Genomic DNA, 17,431 nt, shown 5'->3' with positions numbered 1-17,431 from the left:
CGCCCTCCGCCGCCGGCCCGCTCCACATGCACTCCGCACCTTAGTATTTCACTTCCGCACTGCGCCTCCTCTGAGTCTCGGTATGGATTTCTCTTTCCTTCTAGTTGTAGGATTTCCACTCAGCCAGCCTTCCTGTGGTTCTGGGTGATGTCCGTTCCGTCTTTTAGTTGTATTTTTGAAGTGGTTGTTCTAGGCAGCAAACTCCGGCGTTAACCTATGCCGCCATCTTGGTTTCTCTCAGTTAGTTTTTTTTTTTAAGTTTGCCCTTGAAGTATCATTTCAAAAGATCCCCAAACCAACCAACCAACCAACCAACCAAACAAGCAAACACACCTAGAAAGTTACATAGCAAACTAACTACATAAATCAAGAGGCTGTATGGCACAATGGATCCTGACAAAAGAAAAGAATGCCTCAGTTTCCTTCTTTACTAGAATAAAGGTGGTGCTAGTTACAGCCTACAACATAATTAAGCAGGACTTCATATAGTATTTGTTCCTTGTCCGCTCCCCAGAGCCTAGAACAGTTCTTAGCACAAGGTAGATGTATAAATGCTGTTGCTATATATAATTTCTAAAGCTAGGAGAATAGAATCTCCAGAAATCTGTCTCAAATCGTTGTTCCTACATAGGATGTAGAGAAGCTAGATTGATATCCAAAGTGTAGAAACAGTGCTCTGTAAATTGATACACAGAAATCTCTTCACCTTATACAATTCAAAGGAGTACTCTACTCTGAAGTGCCCAATACTAGTACATACTGCAATGCTTGGCAGAGATAGTAGGTTAAAAAGTGGACAAAAAGTAAAGTAGAGTTTTGTCCTTTTTAAGGTAAATGATGCATAGGTTAAATTAATTTAACAAGTTAAAACTGAGAATCTATTCATTTTGCGTTGAATTTATGTTATAAAAAATGGAAATACTATAAAATCTCATAAAAAATTACAGCAGAGCTACATAAAAGAAGATTGCTCATAATAAAAGAACAAAAAGCTAGGAACAATTTGTGTTTTTTAGAACAAAAAATATATCATCTTATGCACATACACACAGACTTAAGGAAAGACTAGAAAGAAACACAACAAAATATTAATAGACTAGAGGCCTGATGCACAAAATTCGTCCAAGAGTAGGCCTTCCTTCCTCCAGCTGCCAGCACCAGCTTCCTTCTGGCACCGGGGACCTGGCTTCCCTCCGGCCACTGGCAGGCACCTGGGACCAGGCTTCCCTCGCAGCCCCAGCTTCGTCTGGAAGGACATCTGGTCTAATTAGCATATTACGCTTTTATTATTATAGACTAGAGGCCCGGTGCACGAAATTTGTGCCCAGGGAGGAAAGGGGGTGGTCCCCTCAGCCCAGCCTACACCCTCTCCAATCCGGGACCCCTCGGGGGGTGTGCCACTGCAGGATCAGGTCTAAACCGGCAGTTGGACATCCCTCTCACGGTCTGGGGCCACTGGCTCCTAACCACTCACCTGCCTGCCTGCCTGATCGCCCCCAACCACTCTGCCTGCCTGATTGCCCCTAACTGCCTCTTCCTGCATGCCTGATTGCCCCTAACCGATCTCCCCTGCCAGCCTGATCACCTCTAACCTCTGCTTCAGCCCCTGCCACCATGGCTTTGTCTGGAAGGACGTCTGGAAGATGTCCGGTCTATCTGGTCTAATTAGCATATTACCCTGTTATAAGTATAGATTATCTCAGAGAGGTGGAATTGCATGTGATTTTTTTCCATTTTGTACCTTTCCTTATTTAAAAAAATGCCTATCCACACAAATATTTCCAAATGATTTTCAACAAAGATACAGGCAATTCCACAGAGGAAAAATGTAGCCTTTCTAAGAAACAGTGCTGAAGCAACTGGACATCCATAGGCCAAAAAAAGAACCTTAGCCTAAATCTTACCCCTTATTTAAAATTTAACTCAAAATGGATCACAGATTTGAATGTAAAATGGTGGGACTTTCCAGAACACTCAATTGGAGTACAGCTGCCCAAGCTGCACAGAGCAATAGGCTCTTTCCCACTCCCCCACACAGGCCGGGGACTGCTCACTGGCTGTCAAAACTGGTACAAGAAACCATTTACTATGATATCCTGGGAGTCAAACCCAATGCCACCCAAGAAGAACTGAAAAGGCTTACAGGAAGCTGGCCTTGAAGTACCACCTGATAAGAAGCCAAATGAAGGAGAGAAGTTTAAACAGATTTCTCAAGCTTATGAAGTGTTCTCTGATGCAAAGAAAAGGGAATTATATGGCAAAGGAGGAGAAAAGGCAATTAAAGAAGGTGGAGAGGGGGCAGTTTTGGCTATCCCATGGACATCTGTGATATATTCTTTCGAGGAGGAGGAAGGATGCAGATAAAAAGAAGCATCAGCTCTCAGTAACCTTAGATTTATATAATGGTGCAACAAGAAAACTATCTCAGCAAACAAATATGATCTATAACAAATGTGAAGACAGAGGTGAGAATAAAGGAGCAGTAGAGTACTGGCCCAATCTCAGAGGTACTGGGATGCAAATAAGAACTCATCAGATGGGACCTTTAGCAAATTCAGTCTGTGTGCATGGAATGCCAGGCCAGATGCACTGAAGACAGATGCAAAAGCTGCAATGGAAGGAAGATAGTTGGAGAGAAGATTCTAGAAGTTCACGTTGACAAAGATATGAAAACTGACCAGAAGATAACATTCCATGATGAAGGACACCAAAAACCAGGACTGGAACCAGAAAATATTATCACTGTTTTAGATCATAAGGACCATGGTGTTTTCACTAGACAAGGAGACGACCTTTTTGTGTGTATGGACATACAAATGGTTGAAGCACTGTGTGCCTTTCAATAGTTGTGCTCGCTTCGGTAGCACATATACTAAAAATTGGAACAATACAGATTAGCATGGCCCCTGTGCAAGGATGGCACACAAATTCGTAAAGCATTCCATATTAAAAAATAATAATAAAAGCCAATAGCTACTCTTGACAACCAAACCACAGTCATCACCTCTCATCCAGGTCTGATTGTCAAACAGAGTTATCAAGTGCATGCTAAATAAAGACATGCCAATTTATTATAGGGATGGTGTTCAGTGTCAGACTTCTTAAAGGGGCCAGTGAATAAATCTCACTGTTGGCGTTTTATATGCAGTAGTGAATGAGTTAAGGACTATAATCACAATATACTTACCACTTGCTATTGCTTTTGTTTTAATACTAGAGGCCCAGTGCACAAAATCTGTGCACTTGGGAGGGTCCTCAGCCCAGCCTGTGACCTCTCACAGTCCAGGAGCCCTCGGGGGATGTCTGACTGACGGCTTAAGCCCGCTCCAACAGGGAGGGGGCCTAAGCCGTCAGTCGGACATCCTTACCACCATACTGTGCTTGCCAGCCATGAGCCCAGCTTCTGGCTGATTGATGCTCCCCCTGTGGGAGTGCACTGACCACCAGGGGGCAGCCTCTGTGTTGAGTGCCTGTCATAGCAACCGGTCATTCTGCCGCTGGGCTGAAACCCCTGAGGGGTCCCAGATTGAGAGAGGGTGAAGACCAGACTGAGAAACCCCACCAGTGCACGATTGGGGATGGGGAGGGATGTAGGGGGTTGTCCAGCCAGGGAGGGACCGCGGGAGTGCTCCAGGGTGTGTCTGGCTCATCCGCTCAGTCCCGATCGGCTGGACCCCAGCAGCAAGCTAACCTACCAGTCGGAACGTGGCCCCCTGGTCGTCAGTGCATGTCATAGCGATTGGTCGACCAGTCGACTGTCTGCCCCTAGGTGGTCAGTGCACGTCATGGCAAGCAGTTGAGCTGCCTTAGCATATCATTAGCATATTATGCTTTGATTGAACAGCCAACTGGATGACCAGAAACTTAGCATATTAGGCTTTTATTATATAGGATTCAACTACTAGTGGCCCAGTGCACAAAATTCGTGCGGGGGGGGGGAGGGGTGGGGAGGTTCCCTCAGCTCAGCCTGCAGCCTCTCCAATCGGGGACCCCTTAGGGGATGTCAGACTGCTGGACATCCCTCCCGCAATCTGGGACCACTGGCTTCTAACTGCTCACCTGCCTGCCTGCCTGCCTGATCGCCCTTAACTTCCCTCCCCTGCCAGCCTGATTTCGCCCCCAACTGCCCTCTCCTGCCAGCCTGATCTCGCCCCCAACTGCCCTCCCCCGCCAGCCTGATCTCACCCCGCAACTGCCCTATCCTGGAGGTCTGATCTCACCCCCAACTGCCCTCCCCTGCCGGCCTGATCTTGCCCCCAACGGCCCTCCCCTGCAGGCCTGGTTGCCCCCAACTGCCCACCCCTGCTGGCCTGATCGCCCCTAACGGGCTCTGCCTCAGCCCTCACCACCATGGCTTTGTCCGGAAGGAAGTCGGACATCCAGAAGATGGCCGGTCAACCCGGTCTAATTAGCATATTACCCTTTTATTAGTATAGATAGATTATATAGGACTAGAGACCTGGTGCATGAAAATTCATGCACTGAAGGGAGGGGGGGGTCCCTCAGTCTGGCCTGCCCCCTCTCAAAGTCCAGAAGCCCTCAGGGGCGGGAGGCGACCCGGCGATCAGGGGAAGGCAACGCCCCATTACCCCTCTGCTGCTGCCACTGCCGGCAGCACAAGCCTCGGCCAGCTCTGGTTACCTGAGCCTCGGGCAGCCCTGGGCAGCTGGGCAGCCACCATCCGAGGCTTGCCTGTGCCTCGGGCTGGCCCTGGGCAGCTGGGCAGCCGATATCTGAGGCTTGTCTGTTTCGGGCCGGCCGGCAGGCTGAGGGGACTGGGAGCCTCCAGAGACAGACACATGGAGCGGCCAGGCACGCCCCCTTGCCGCACACCTGCCACCCTGGCAGGGCTGAGGGGTCTGGGCACCACCATCTTGTGGCTGTGGGCACTGTCATCTTTGAGGGCATGGCAGTCAATTAGTATATTCCCTCCTTACTGGCCGTGGGCGCCACCATCTTTGAGGGTGGGGTCAATTAGCATATTTCCTCCTTATTGGCTGTGGGTGGGCCATCTTTGCAACAGCATGAGGGTCAATTAGCATACTCCCTCTTTATTAGATGGGATAAGATTGTTTAAATGGGTGGGGAGCCTTTTTCAGCAGGAGGAGATGCTCTTGGCAGACAAAAATACATAATCCTTGTATCTGGACTGATAGCCAGCCATATGCACTATACTGCAAAACCAGTCACTAAAAAATTGAACCGTTTTCTTACACCTTACACCAAAGAGCTGTTGCCCTTAAAACCCCTCCTCAGCCCTCATATCTTAGGTTCTGCCTTTGCAGTTCACCCAGATTAGGTTCTGATTGGACAGTTTCTATGCCAGTCAGCATCAGAAGCTCCGCCTCCTAGGCAGCCATTGGCTCCTCGAAGTTCACCCAGATTTGGTTCTGACTGGTCAGTTTCTATGCCAGTCAGTGTCTCCAGGCCTACCTCTGGGCCTGATCAGAGAGGTGGGGCTGATCAGCAGCTGTCCTGGGCTGCTGGCGAGCGGGCTGAACTGCTGACCTCTCAGAGAGAGAGAAAGAGAGGTGCAGCTGCTGGTGAGGCCTGGAGAAAGAGAAAGGCAAGGGCTGATCAGCAAGCTGCCATGGAGGCTGCGGATCAGATCCTGCTTCTCTCTCCAGGTTTCACCAGCAGCTGCGGCAGCTGCTGATCAGCCCCGCCTCTCTCTCTCTCTCTCCGAGAGGTCAGCAGTTCAGCCTGCTCGCCAGCCCCCACCCACCTGAGCCTGCTACGTGCGCAGCCTGGCGTTAGGTCATCTCTTCGGTCGTTTTGAACGTAACAGACCCTGGCTCTTTATATACATCAATAGCAATGCTTTAACAGTTAAATGATGAAGAAACTCAAATATAAAAGCTCTGACTTTGCCCTGTATTTATAACTTCAGTGTGCAAGGTAAATTTAATACCTGTAAAAACTACTTTTAATAATTTTCCCTAGCATTTGATAGGCCATACTTTGTAATTAATTTCAGCTATGTACATGGAATAGCTTACTGAAATGCTAGGTATATGAATTGATTTTGGTCTACGACCCTTAATTTAACTGGCAGTCAGAAGACAACTTAATTTGTAGAGAAGTGTTACTCTGTATATTTGCATTAAGTGGGATTCACTGTAATTAACACCTCTGCATTTATTCTATTGCCTCAACTGTTATTTGGCATGGCATATAATTTACCCTGAGGTATCACTGATAGAAATGATACCTTTCCAAAGAAGGGGTTTATCATAATAAGCTGCTTCTTGAGGGCTTGCACTTATAGAATTACACCTATGAATCCCTTCTTCATGCCATCTTTTAAAAAATATATGTAACCATATCAGTCCTTGGTTACATTTTTACCTTCTCTTTGCAACATGATAAGCCTCAGAGTAGTGACTTCTGGAGCAGGCTAACTTAGAAATTAAGAGTGATGACACTTTTACATGGACAATTTGCATGTCTGAGACATGAAGGTGTTTTTTAGGTATGTTACAGGCATACTTTAAACCAGCAGTCGCCAACCGGTGGTCCACGGACAAGGTCTTAAAGGTTGGCAACCACTGCTTTAAACCATTTAACTTATGCTTCAAAGTAACTGTAATTGAATGTTGGTAGTTAACAAATTATGATAAATAGCTTTAATTGTTGTTTAAAAGTCATGTGTTGCCCTGGCCAGTGTTTCTCAGTGGCCCCATTCATGAAGGGTCTCGGGTTTGATTCCCAGTCAAGGGCACGTAACTGGGTTGCAGGTTCACTCCCTGCCCAGTCTGGGTGCATGCTGGAGACAACTAGTCAATGTGTCTACCTCACATAGATGTTTCTCTTTTTTCTCTCTCTCTCCCTCCCTTTCCCTTCCTCTCTCTCTCTCTCTCTCTCTCTCTCTCTCTCTGAAAAGCAATGGAAAAATAATCCTCAGATGAGGATTAACAGCAACAAAAAAAGTCATGTTCCCAAACTTAAAACTGGATATCAGAAATTAAGCAATTCTTGAAATTTATGAGTGTCTCCTTAATATACCGACTACAAGAAAAAAAATAAATGTCAAATGTTAAAACTTTCAGAAAAACTTATAGGAGAAATCTTTCAGGACATAGAGATAAGCAAAGCATCTTTTTTTTTTTTTTTTTTTTAATATATTTTATTGATTTTTTTACAGAGAGGAAGGGAGAGAGACAGAGAGTTAGAAACATCGATGAGAGAGAAACATCGACCAGCTGCCTCCTGCACATCTCCTACTGGGGATGTGCCCGCAACCCAGGTACATGCCCTTGACCGGAATCGAACCTGGGACCTTTCAGTCCGCAGTCCGACGCTCTATCCACTGAGCCAAACCGGTTTCGGCAGCAAAGCATCTTATATTTAAGAACAGCACAATAAAAAACTGATAAATTGGACCTCGTAAATGAAAAATCTTACTCTGTAAAAAACTTGTTAAAAGAATGAAAGGGGGCTTCCATCATATAGAACCACCATTTCTGTTCAGAAAGCTAGCTGAACAGAAGTCCTACAACTAAGGATATAAAGGAGCAGCCACATCAGCGCTGGTAGGAGGGGCTGGTCCCACACCCACATGTGGCTGATAAATATCAGAAGGGATATCTGGGCTGCAGAGAAGCTCCCAGAGGAGTGAGGGGTCCCAGCCCCACACCAGACCTCCCAGTCTACAGTTCCAGTGCCAGGAAGAGAAGGCCCCATAACTTCTGGCTGTAAAAACAAGTGGGGATTGTGGGTGAGTGAGACAGAGGGCTGCTGGAGTCCCAGATGTTCCTCTTAAAGGGCTCAAGCATGGGGGCTGTAGCTTCCTGAAGGAAACCAGAAACATACAAGGAAGAACTGAACTGTCTGGCATCAGGATGAGAGCTGGACAAGCAGCTTTCTCCCAGTCAGAAGTACTGGCAGAGGCCACTGTTCCTTTTCTGAGCCCCTCCCCACAGAGCTGGCAGGCAGGTGCCATATCTGAGTCTCCATCAACCTGGCTATCATTGTTGCCGAACCCAACTTGAGGGCCCACCCAAGCTGTTTCCAGTGGCTTTTCCATGTGTAGGGGCCTATCTTGGACCATGCTTCAGACTTTTCTAAAATCTCTCAAACAAGCAGCATATGACCTTGGCATGCCCATACCAATCATAAGTAGCCTCAGGCCCAGCACTAGTGGCAGCCGGCCTTGCTTCACAGTCATCTACAACAGGAGGGTGCACACAGTGCACATGGGGGGGGGGGGGGAGCACAGCTGGAATGCCCAACTCAGGTGAATGGGCTGTGCCACTGGACCCTACACAACACATACTACATTAGGCTACTCTACCAAGCTTAGGAAACTTTATAGCTCTACCTAATACATAAAAACAAACACAGGGAGGCTGCCAAAATGAGGAGACAAAAAAACATGTCCCAAATGAAAGAAAAGAACAAAACTCCAGAAAAAGAACTAAACAAAATGGAGACAAGCAATCTACTAGGCACAGAGTTCAAAGCACTGGTTATAAGAATGCTCAATAAACTAGGGGAACAGTAGGTGAACTCAGTGAGACCTTCAACAAAGAAAAAGGAAACTTAGAAACAAAACTAAAAACATAAAAAAGAACCAGTCAGAAATGAAGAATACATTACAGGGAATTAACAGTAGAGTAGATGAAGCAGAGGATCATATCAGAGATTAGATAGAGATAGGAGCAGAAACATCCAGCCAGAACAGTAAAAAGTAAAAGGAACCCAGCCCTGGCTGGTGTGGTTCAGTTGGTTGAGCTTTGTCCCATGACCAAAAGGTCACTGGTTTGATTCCCAGTCAGGGCACATGCCCTGGTTATTAGCTCAATCCTGGGGAGATTGGGGGAAGGCATACAGGAAGTAGCTGATTAATGTCTCACACTGATGTTTCTCTCTCTTCCTCTCCCTTCCTCTCTCTAAAAATTAATAAAAAACCTTAGAAAGAAAAATAATCCAAAAAAATGAGGATAGTATAAGGACCCTCTAGGACAACTTCAAGAATACCAACATTCATTCATTATCATAGAGATGCCAGAAGGAGAAGAAAGATAGAGCAAGAACTTGAAAGCCTATGTAAAAAAAAATGACAGAAAATTTCCCTAACCTGGTGAAGGAAATAGACATATAAGTCCAGGAAGCACAGTGTTCTCAAAGAAGGCCCACATCAAGACACATCGTAATCAAAATGCCAAAGGTTAAAGACAAAAAGAGATTCTTATGAACAGAGAGAAGCAGTTAGTTACCTACAAGGGAACTCCCATAAGACTGTCAAGTGATTTCTCAACAGAAACTTTGCAGGCCAGAAGGGAGTGGCAAGAAATATTCAAAGTGATGCTAAGCAAGAACTAAAACATGGAAACAACCCAGCTGTCCTCGGCAGATGAATTAAGCAAAATAATAATAATAATAATAATAAATGGTATATTCAATGGAATACTCAGTCTCATAAAGGAAATTTTAACACGGATAAACTTTGAGGACATTAAGTAAAATAATCCAGATCTAAAAAGAAAAATATTTTATGATTCCATTTATATGAGGCACTTCAAGTAATCACAATCATATGGACAGAAAGAATACTGGCTGCCAGCAGCTGGGAGGAATAAAGTAATGGGAAGCTATTGTTTAATGTGTAAAAAATTGCAATTTTGCAAGATGCAGAGAGTTCTAACGATGAATGGTGTTGACTGGCACAACAATGTGTACTTAATACCACCAAAGTGAACACATAAAAAGTTAACAAAGTAAAGTTTATGTTATGTGTATTTTACCACAATTCAAGCAAATACAGACTCCTGCACACACGCATGCAAAAAACAAAACCAACAAAAAATACACCACCTCATAGACACAGACAACAGTATGGTGATTACCAGAAGGAACATGGGATGGGGGAGGGGGGTATAGGGTGATATAGATGGTGATGGAAGGAGACCTGACTTGGGATGGTGAACACACAATACTATATACAGATGATGTATTATAGAATTGTACACCTGAAACCTATATAATTTAATTAACCAATGTCAAGAAATTCAATAAAAAAGAAAACAATGAAAAAAAAGATTTTAAGTTATAACTCCAAAGAAGGGAAAACTTCTTAAATATCTGGAAAAGCTTCAGGGGAAACAATGGTACTTGAATTGGACTTGATGGATAAGTAGAACAATAACTAAAAAATTAGTGAAGAGAATGCTTCCACTTCTGCTTGTTTCTCCAGAAACTGTTAAGGCGAATTACCAAAAGTTACCATCTCTTTAAAAATTAGTTTCCAAACATTCAATATAGGTAACTTGAACATCGATGTTACACAATTCCTGTATATGTGCCAGTAAAAAAGCAATTTGATTTTCTCAAATAGTGCAAGTACCTTTTAACAGAGTATTTCTAATTCCTCCTTCTCCTCCTTTAATTTCAATCATCCATAAATTATCACCACTGAATACACTGCTACTATTCTAGCCAGCAATGGTGGATACATGTCATTATACATGTGTCAAAACCCATAGAATGTACATCACAAAGAGTAAACCCTAAAGTAAATGTAATGTAATGTGAGTTAATATTGTAATGTAATGTGAGTTAATAATGTACCAATAATTGTTCCCCAATTATAACAAATATACAGGTTAACAGGAAAAATGGGGGCAGTGAAGTTTATAGGAACTCTATACTGTCTTAATGTTCCTTTAAAGTTGAAACTACTAAAAAATAGTTAAAATCTAAAATTATAAATTACATACTGCCTTAGGATAAATCTTACCATGGGACTTTTTTTAATTTATTGATTTGAGAGAGAGAGGAAGGGGGACAGAGAGAAATATCGATCTCTTGTTCCACTTATTTATGTATTCACTGGTTGATTCTTGTATGTGGCCTGACTGGGATTGAACTCACAACCTGGTGTATCAGGGACAATGCTACCCTGCCAGGGCTCCATAGAACTTCTTGGCTCAAATATTGATGCTAACATTTTTTTGTAAATTGAGATGTTATTCTAGTTATTTCTAAAATTTAATACAATCATCTATGAAGAACTGGCATCTGCCAAAGAGGGGAAAAAGTATATTAATACAAGATTTCCTTATTTATGTACTCAAAACTTTTTTTTATAACATCTATTGAAAACATTTGGAAAACAGTGCTATTCTAGCTTCCAGTTAGAAGTATAGTTGTGAAGGAAAAAACAAACAAACTATAGTTCTGGGGATCAAATACAGTTAACAATGCTTGACAGTGGCTAACAGATAGATCTTAAATATTCTCACCACAAAAAAAGAAAAGGTAATTATGTGACATAGTGCAATGATAAGAGGTGATACCTAACTCAATGGTGGTAATCATATTGCAAAGTAAGTACACCAAATCAGTATGTTGTAAACATTAATGTTATATGTCAATGTTATATGTCAATTATATCTCAATAAAGCTGGGACAGGAGGAGAAGCGAATTGAAAGGAGGTACAAAATAAAGTAAAATAAAAGTGAACATTTGGCACATAAAACACAGTGCTGCCCTGACCGGTTTGGCTCAGTGGATAGAGCGTCGGCCTGTGGACTGAAGGGTCCCGGGCTCGATTCTGGTCAAGGGCATGTGCCTTGGTTGCGGGCACATCCCCGGTGGGAGGTGTGCAGGAGGCGGCTGATCGATGTTTCTTTCTCATCGATGTTTCTAACTCTCTGTCCCTCTCCCTTCCTCTCTGTAAAAAAAAAAAAATCAATAAAATATATTTTAAAAAAACACACACACAAAAAAAACCACAGTGCTATTCCAAAGAAACTGTACACTTCATAACATACTTAGGAAAATGCTGGTATGAGGGAAAAGCCAATAATCAGGAAACCTGAATTTATTTTCCTAATCTCATTTATGGCACTAGCAAACTAGATGACCTCTAAGATTTCACTTCCCCCTCTGGGCCAATAGTTTCCTCTTCTGATAATTAAAAAGAAAAGGAAGAAGGTTATGTGAACAGACTATTTCTAAGTTAGTCACTTTCAGTGATAAAATCCACTGAATATGAAGAAAATATTAGCATTCTGGAGACTATAGCTTTCATTTATACCAAATCATCTATTAAATATATTACAATGAAGGATGATACCAAGGTCAGTGAAACATGAAAATTGACAAAAATAAACCCTAGGGTGTAAGTAGTGGCAAAGATCTCTTGGGAAATATTTATTAGGTATATAAACTACATAACTAGAGAGTTTACTATTATCCTCCTATATAATAAAGAAGGAATATGCAAATTGACCATCACTCCAACATAAAGATGGCTGCGCTCACAGTGAAGGCGGGGTTTCCGTAACACAAGATGGCTGCACCCACAGCGGAGGCCGAGTTCCCATAACGAGCAATCAGCAGGGACCTGAGGCCGTGCCCCCTCCCCTGCCCCCGTGGGGCTTGACAGGGGACCTGAGGCTGCACCCCCCACCCTAGCGCCAGGCCAGGGGACCTCAGGCCGCACCCCCTGCCCAGCAGGGCTTGACAGGGGACCTCAGGCCGCACCCCCCTCCCTGGCACCAGGGACCTGAGGCTGCGCCCCTCTCCTGGAGGGACTTGACAGGGGACCTCAGGCCACGCCCCCCACCTGGTGGGGCTTGACAGGGGACCTCAAGGTGCGCCCCCACTCCAGTGCTGGGCTGGGGGACCTGAGGCTGCTCCCCTCTCCCCAGGCCAGGGGACCTCAGGCCACGCCCCTGCCCAGCGGGGCTTGACAGGGGACCTGAGGCTGCGCCCCCCTCCTGATGGGGCCTGACAGGGAATCTCAAGCCGCATGCCCCACCCGGCGGGGCTTGACAGGGGGCCTCAAGGCATGGCCCCCTCCCCGGACTGGGGAACCTCAGGCCGTGCCCCCTGCCCAGGTGCCGGGCCAGGGGACCTGAGGCTGTGCCCGCCGCCTGGTGGAGCTTGACAAGGGTGGGACCGGCCGGGTCTGGATCTAGCCCAATGGAGGAGGGTAGCGGCCAGGTCTGGGTTTCGTGGGATTTTGAGGCGCACGTGGGTGGGCGGGGACTTGACTCTGGGTCCCAGACACTGACAGGAGGAAGATTTTCATATACATTTTACTAGTTTTCTTCCATCTCTGACACTTCTATTATAGAGAACGGGCAAATAGCAATATTAAAATATCTCCTCTAATTAATTCCCTTTTAATGTGCATGAATTTTCGTGCACCGGGCCACTAGTAATCAAATAAAAGACCAAAATAACTGTTACTGATATACATAATTATTACTGTGCATCACACTAAATACTAAGCAGTTCAAGGAAAATGTTTACAATTAGTATTGTTGTTGTTTTTTTCAGAGATAAACAAAAAAGTTAAGAAACCACAAGAGTCAAGAAGCCATCTCATGTCTAAGGGTAGGGCAAAAGTAGGTTTATAGTTGTGAGTATGCATGGCTCAGTGCTTGAGGATCAACCTATAATCAGAAGGTCAGGGTTCGATTCCTGGGCAGGGTATATGCCCAGTTTGTGGGCTCGATCTCCAGTAGGGGCATGCAGGAGGAAGCCAATCAATGATTCTCTCTGATCATGGATGTTTCTGTCTCTCTCTCCCTCTCCCTTCCTCTCTGAAATCAATAAAAAATATATTAAAAAAAGAATAAATCCATATTCTGTACAGTATTGTCATGTATAACAACCTAGAAACAATCCTAATGCTAACACACACACACACACACACACACACACACACTAAATTCCCTTACATTAAATAAAATATATCCCCCATTTTTATTTAAAGATACTTATACATGCACATGGATGTACATGCACACAGTTATGCTGTAATGCATATAAATGTCCAAAAATACAAACACACTAACAAGAGTATCTCTGGGAAATGGGATTATGGAGACTTTTCATCTTCTATAAGTTCTGTATTTGAATTTTTATAACCAGAAAAAAAATTGTTTTAGCCCTTTACCTATCAAAAGCTTCTCACTGCTTGTTCCAGTTCCAACCTTCCTAGCCTACCTTAAAGTATCTCACTCTTACATACTTAAAAGATAGACTTGCTAGAAATAGTATTGATTTTAATAACTAAGGTTAGGAAGATAAGGAAGATGACTCCCAGAATTTCTGGTTTGGGAACTGTTTTCAAAAGAAATAGCAATCAAGACACTATGTTGACATCAGGTATCTAACAAATCAAACTGTATCTACTATACACAGTCTCTGCTATTCTGCAGTTAGCCCCAGAACAATTAACTAAAGCTTTTTAAGTCTCCAGAGATTAATAGGGCACCCAAAGAATCCACTTGCTGCAGCCAGGATCCTTATCTTTTCCTAGAAAACTGAGAGTAAATCTATTCTAGTCACAAAAAGATATCCCAGTATGCCTCTTAAACCAGTTCCAAAATCTTCAGGGATGGGGAAGTCAAACCAACTTTTTCTAGGCTGGGTGTTAGCCTTGTCAAGGAGATTCATTTTTAGATTACGGGTTTCTTACTGGCTAATACAAACAAAATAACCTCCTCCCCACCCCACCACCAGATACACAAAGGTTCTAAAATTACTCTAAGGTTTGAAATTCCAAGGACATCATTATCAGGATAGACACATGCTCCAAACATTGGAATTATGCAAACAATATAACCTCAATATGGAAAAACACAGCTGCATCAAAATCACTGTACTCACACTAAAATGGAGCTCCAACATTATCTTCACAAGGAACTTAACCAATGTGGACAATAAAAGTACTGATTCTTGAACAATTTAATCAAAATAAATGATAATGGAGCCCTGGCCGGGGTGGCTCAGTTGGTTGGAGTGTCGTCCCATAAAACGAAGGGTTATAGGTTCGATTACTAGTCAGGGCACATACCTAGGTTTTGGGGCACATACGAGAAGCAATCAATTGATCTATGTTTCTCTCTGCCTCTCTCCCCATGCTCCTTTGCTCTCTCCCACTTCCTCTCTGTCTCTCCCCCTCTCTCTCCTCTCTCCCTCTCTAAAAGCAATAACAACAAAAAAATCAATAAAAACATATCCTCAGGTGAGGATTAAAAAAAAAGATAATGGGGTACAACCCAGTGAATATAATCATATATATGGCTAATATGCAAAGTGTCCCCTCGGGAGTTCGACCGCTCGCTATGACATGCGCTGACTACCAAGGGGGCAACGCGGGATGAAGGAAGGCCCCAGCCAGCAGCCAGAAGGCCCCAATCAGCCCTGATCACCGGCTAGGCTCAGAGACCCTACCCGTACACATATTTTGTGCACCAGGCCTCTAGTAGGTAGAGGTCTCTAGTAAGTGTAAGTAAGTGAATAAATTAAAAATTTGATGAGGAAGAAAATATTTGCAGTTTCAAAAAAACCTACCCTAAAAATATTTAATTACAAATGAGTTAAGATTACCTTCACATAGGTGTCTAGCAGTTATAACCCTTACACACATAATCAATGACTACCAGCAATGGGACAAGTGGAACTACCTACAACCTAGTAAGATGCAAAGAGAAGAATGCAGTACCACTTCCAGGATAAGCCTGCCAAAGATCTAATACAAATCTAGTCATGAAACCTAATCAAAGATATACTCATAAGAATATCAGAGAAATGCAAATTTAGGGATAGTCTACAAAATAACTTGATCTGTAATCTTCAAAAGTGTCAAGACCCTGGAAGTAAATGCAGAAACTCTTCCAGATTAAAGAATAAAGAAACATGGCAACTAAATGTAATGCATGGTTCTAAACTGGATCCTTTTGCTCTGAAAGACTGGAACTGGTGAAATTTATGCATTCTTTGTTAACTTCCTAATTTTGATTGCTACGAAGCCATTCTGTACGAGAATGTCCTTGTTTACTGTAGGAAATAAACATTAAGTATTGGGGGTTAATGACGTATCATGTGGACAACTTATTGTCAAGTGGTTCAGGAACAAAAATGTTCTTTGTACTATGCTTCCAACTTTTCTGTATATTTGTTATTCTTCCAAACTTTAAAATATGAAAAAAAGAATTACAAAAAAATTTACAGCAGTACTAAAAACCTGGGAGTACTATATCTACAGATGAGAACAGAAAGGAATTTGTAGATAACACAAAATGAATGGGGGGTTGAGGGGAGGGGAATGATAATAAAGCACAACACATCTGAGGAACCAGATACACAAAACAAGCATAAAGTGGGATCTCCAAAAGAAGGATAAGTTTTCTTAACAAGAAGGATTGGGAGCAGTGTGTCCTGGGCAGTCATCCAGGTAGTAAAAACCACAGAATAGCTGCCATGTTTAAGGCCTCCAGCACAACTCTCTATACTGTAGGTATAGACACTTGGGCAGTATAATTGTGAAAACAGGAGAATATTATGTCCTGAGGGACAGGAAACATGTTAGAGGACAAGGAACCCAAATACCTAAAAGAGAAACCCATTAGCTAAATAAACCAAAGCCAGAAGAATAGGGATTCACTTAGGTGGGGGAAATATACTTAAATAACCAATATGGTATAGTCTGGACCAGGGGTCCTCAAACTACGGCCCGCGGGCCACGTGCAAATACAAATATTGTATTTGTTCCCGTTTTGTTTTTTTACTTCAAAATAAGATATGTGCAGTGTGCATAGGAATTTGTTCATAGTTTTTTTTTAAACTATAGTCCGGCCCTCCAATGGTCTGAGGGACAGTGAACTGGCCCTCTGTTTAAAAAGTTTGAGGACCCCTGGTCTGGACCATAACATGAAACTTGAACCACCACAACAAAAAAATCTAACATCTGAGGAAAAAGCAAAAGCCTGATGGGTATACTAAGTACAATAAGATCAAATTTCCTATACTGATAATAGAGGAAAATGTAAAAGTAAAATCAACTCCTATAAAAAAGCAAAGAGCGAGGAGAAACCAAGATGGCGGCATAGGTACACACCTATACTTGCTGCCTCGCACAAACACTTCAAAAATACAACTAAAAGACAAAACGGACATCATCCAGAACCACAGGAAGGCTGGCTGAGTGGAAATTCTACAACTAGAAGGAAAGAGAAAAGCACACTGAGATTCAGAGGCGGTGCGGAAGTGCAGAGGTACGAAGGCACAGGCGGCAAGGGCTGACAACTGAGGATGCGGCTGTCTCTTTGAATTGGGAGGGAGTCACAAGCCCCTGACTGCTCTGAACTCCAGTTCTGGGTGAGTCTCTGGGGACCCAGACTCATACAGGGAGAAACTGGACTGTCTGGCAGCGGGCAGAACTAGGAACTAGAGGGCGACTTTCTCTCAAAGGTGCTTGCAGTGATTACCGCGGGACACTGAGACACAGGGCCCCTTAGGGCAGGGCTGAGGATCAGCCATAGCTGCTTGCTCCACCCTGTTGATTCCCTGAGACCCCGCCCCACCCAAGCTGCGGCAGAGGCTTTTGCATACGAATGCCCTGGCCCTTTGCAACCTGAAAATTACCTAACAAACTGCAGCTGGGCCAGACAGACCCAGAACTTCCAA

General features: G+C 43.7%; 1 protein-coding gene and 1 pseudogene across 2 annotated transcripts in view; one reads left to right on the top strand and one right to left on the bottom strand.

Moving 5' to 3' along the window:
- The window catches only part of ERBB2IP (erbb2 interacting protein), a 117,427-nt gene that overhangs the window by 91,254 nt on the left and 8,742 nt on the right, over window positions 1-17,431 (bottom strand). The window lies entirely within an intron of this gene.
- LOC102243791 lies at window positions 1,932-3,105 on the top strand (annotated as a pseudogene).

Source organism: Myotis brandtii, unplaced genomic scaffold (genome assembly GCF_000412655.1).
Source record: "Myotis brandtii unplaced genomic scaffold, ASM41265v1 scaffold115, whole genome shotgun sequence".
In the NCBI taxonomy this organism is placed as follows: Eukaryota; Metazoa; Chordata; class Mammalia; order Chiroptera; family Vespertilionidae; genus Myotis; species Myotis brandtii.
This window is presented reverse-complemented; position numbering and strand designations above follow the sequence as displayed.